Below are 4,121 nucleotides of genomic sequence, written 5' to 3' on the forward strand. Positions count from 1 at the left end.
CTCCGGGTACTGTATAAATTAGAATTGTCCAATAATAGCTTTTTAAAGTATTATTATTATTATTATTATTATTATTATTATTATAACTAAGTTTGTGGCCAGTTTCTGAGTTTTCTATCACGAATTCCAGAATCACTGCAAAATACTCGTTGATGTGATATATAATATGTATGTGTGTGTGACATAATTAATACTGTACATTTCAGGTATATCATAGTTATAAATAGTATTTCAGTTTGTGGCTTATTAAATACAGATGATTATTTGGAGATCACTATTAATTGAGGTAATTAATTTTAAATAATGGCAACGCCCTACCCGCACTCGAATAACGCTTCTGACGAGATCAGCGAAATCAAGCAGTGTCGGATCAGGTCACAGAACAAATGGGCGACCATTCATCCTCACCAGATAGTGTTTGGATTGCAGCATTCACCCATCGTCGTGAGGATAATTGGAGAGCTAATGAAAAAAGAAGTAACTAACTCCAATCTAGAAATCTAGCGTTAACGGCAATGGGAGCTGATGTGCTGAATGCCACAACTTGGCTGGTAGGCCTTTACCCCCTACAAGCTGAACGTTTTAATTTTGGAATTATTTTCCCTGCAGCAAAAAAGGAAAATCTCTTTCTTGCCAACCAGTTGAATGATTAAATGAGACTAAAAATAATTTTGACATCAATCTGATTTTTTAAAATCTTATCTTGGTTATTGCTTGGGCGAAGTCGGTAACTTACCATTCCAAATAAATGTATGGTCAACTTTATAGACAAATTTCTTGAAAAAACTGCATGCATTTACAAGGTTGGATGAATAACCACTGGATGATTTATATAACATGTTCATTGTGTTACAAAACCATCCCCTGCCATACAGCACCTTTACCGTTCGCGTCTGTATTTGTCGTTTGTGTGTGTGGAACATAAATTGATGCATTGTAGTGTTTTGAAATTTGTAGTGTACTAAATTATAAACTGTTTATTGTGACGACATTCCATGACAGGACGCTGAGCATGTAACAATGACCTAGGTTAACTAATGATCTAAATCAAACCAGCTTTTCTCCACCATGACGTTTTAATTGTATTGTTATTGGGATGAAGGTCGAACTTAAGCCTTAGAATTTTAATATTTATCGCCATAAAGAGAATCGTATTTTACCGATTTGTATTAGTAATTTTAAAAGTTTTTTTTTCTTTGCAGAAATGAATTGTTTGACACAGAAGTATGATTTATATTTGTATATTGTAGGACACCAGCCTTCGATTTGGGGGGTCCTAAATTCGATCCTTCGCATAGATCTTAATGTAGTTATAAGCGACGTAGTAAAAGCGACTAATCTCAAACGTAATATATTTACATTCATTTGCTTGTTTTATAAATTTCCTAAACAAGCGAAATATATTATCCATAACTAACTAACTAAATGGCCTATGGAACCCGGAGGTTCAATGCCGCGTTCACAAAAGCTCTCCACTGACTTCTATCCTTAGCGAACTGCATCCAGTTTCTACTTTGTATTTCTATCTCGGCGAGATCCATCTTAATATTGTCCTCCCATCTGCGCCTAGGTCTTCCTAATGGTCGTTTTCCGATGGGTCTTCCAGTCAAGACTTTGAAAGCGTTTCTACTTTCTTTCATTCTAGCTACATGACCTGCCCACCAAAGCCTCCTAGACTTGACGACCCTAACAATGTTGGGTAAACCGTATAAATTATGTAATTCCTCGTTATGAAGTTTTCGCCACTCCCCATTCCCGTTCCTCTTGGGTCCGAATATTCTTCTCAGGATCTTGTTCTCAAATACTTTGTCTATGTTCTTCCCTAAGAGTAAGCGACCATGTTTCGCAACCATACAGAACAACAGGCATGATTATCGTTTTATATATTTTAAGCTTCAAATTCCTCGACAGAATTCGCGACCGCAAGAGATTTTGAACCGAATAGTAACACGAATTCCCTGCTTTTAGTCGACATTTAATTTCTTCGTGAATATGATTTTCGTCTGTTAATCGATCCTAAATATTTGAAAGTATCCACTTTATCAAAAGTATTATTTAATATTTTAACGCATCCACAATTTGCCGTATTACGGTCCCGACGCACTTATCCGCACCACATTTTTAACAGAAAATTGTATTATTAAGACAATACTGTAATTATGTTATTAGTATAATAGTTTTGTGTTCTTACAACATATTGGATATTGTAAGTGAAACGACTACTTTTGCTACGTGCGACATTCGCTCACTGAAAGCTGGCTTTCTTATTGGAAGTTTGGGAATAGCGCGTTGCGATATCATTTCTTGACGCGGACTATAGAGCGGAAGTTATAATAGTGTTATATTTTTCATAAGTAGAAGCTTTGCTTTGTATTTAATTAAACACAAACAATTTGCTGAGCAAAACAATACAGGGTGGCTCGAAAGTAGGTATACAATCCCATCCTGATCGGCTCATGACATTTAATACAATTTACTTATTGTTATCCATACAGGTATTGACTTAGTTTCTTCATTATTTGTTCTTAATTTCTTTTCACTTACGCCTTAAGCTCGAAACAGACCGAAGCAAATTTTATTCATTATCTTACCAGGCATCCAAGAAAGTTAGTGCGGTTTTTTCACCTGCCGCTATTTTTCGTGGGGTAGTTATCATTTCTGCCGCCAGGAGTATCTGTATGTGACAATTTCCGAAAGCTGAGTCATTGGCACGTCGGCTAACGTAGATAGGTCGCATTCGACTGTTTGAGATCAAGTATTCGCAGTGAACCATGTCTGTGTCGAACGCAGTAATCAGAGCTTGTTTACTGTATGAGTTCTTGGGCACAAAAGGTGCGGAAGCAGCAAGAAAAATATGTGCAGCGTTTGGAGAAAGTACAATTAGTAAACGGACAGCTCAAAAGTGGTTTCAGACCTTTTCAACCGGCGATGAGAGACTTGAAGACAAGCCTCGATCGGGCAGACCAAAATCTCTCGATTTGGACCAATTTAAGGCAGCAATTGAAGAAGATTCAAGTCAAACGTGTCAAGAACTTGCTCAACGATTTGGGGCAAGCGATGAAACCATTCGTGTGCACTTACATAAGCTTGGAAAATCTGGAAACTGAGTAAGTGGATCCTCACGTGCTCACTGCTGCGAACCGTCTCCAACGACTGAACATTTGCTCTTCCTTGCTGACTAGGAACTACAAGTATCCAATTTTGGACCGCGTGATGAAAAGTGGGTAATGTACGATAACAAAAAAAAAAAAAAAAAAAAAAAAAAAAAAAAAAAAAAAAAAAAAGCTCGTACCATTGGCTATCGTCAAATAACTCCATGCCTTTAAGTGCAAAACCTGCTCTTCATCAGCGGAAGGTGATGCTGTGTGTATGGTGGACTACTGCTGGGATTGTGCATTATGAGTTCTTGGAAAGTGGTAAAACCATAACCAAAGAGGTGTACTCAGCACAATTTCAGAGAGTAGCTGAACAGCTTGCCAAAAAACAACTTCCACTAGTGAATAGAAAGGGTGTTCTTGTCCACAAAGGCAACGCTAGACCTCATACAGCAAAGATGACCCCGGAGGTGATTTCTTCTCTCGGCTGGGAACTTCTGCCACATCCAGCGTATTCACCAGACATTGCTCCATCAGACAACCATATGCGCAATCGAGAATTCAAAACTCGAGAAGAGGTTGAAAACGCGATGGCGCAGTTTTCTGAGTCCCAACACAAAAATTTCTTCAAAAATGACATCTATAGGCTTGTAAAACGATGGGAGAAGGTTGTAGACGCGGATGTGGATATTTTGCGGAATAAACTTAAGGGAAACGCATTTTTTTAAACTTTTCTTTTTTGTAGTGAAACCGCACGAACTTCTTTGGTTACCTGGTAATAAATTAAAATGTCATACTTGATCAATGCAGGTCTGTATATTTTACCTTTGGGCCAATCTGTATATTCATATTAAAATACTAGATACGTGTAACAGTTTGACCAACTAATACTTTGGCTTCATCAGATACTATGTCGAATGTCTGACTGTCACATTTACGTATGTGGTATTTTAATGTGAATATATTGTTTGTTTGTGTGTAATTATTGTGTTGAATTGCCATTGGATTTTTATATATGTACAAAAT

The 4,121-nt window shown here is 37.3% G+C and overlaps 2 pseudogenes; both read left to right on the forward strand.

The window, feature by feature from the left end:
- Positions 1–2,771: 2,771 nt before the first annotated feature.
- On the forward strand, positions 2,772–3,107 carry LOC145692552 (histone-lysine N-methyltransferase SETMAR pseudogene; annotated as a pseudogene).
- Positions 3,108–3,316: 209 nt separating this feature from the next.
- LOC145692553 (histone-lysine N-methyltransferase SETMAR pseudogene) lies at positions 3,317–3,823 on the forward strand (annotated as a pseudogene).
- The last annotated feature ends 298 nt before the right edge of the window (positions 3,824–4,121 follow it).

This window comes from Thermobia domestica, chromosome 8 (assembly GCF_964235325.1).
Source record: "Thermobia domestica chromosome 8, izTheDome1.hap1.1, whole genome shotgun sequence".
NCBI lineage: Eukaryota > Metazoa > Arthropoda > Insecta > Zygentoma > Lepismatidae > Thermobia > Thermobia domestica.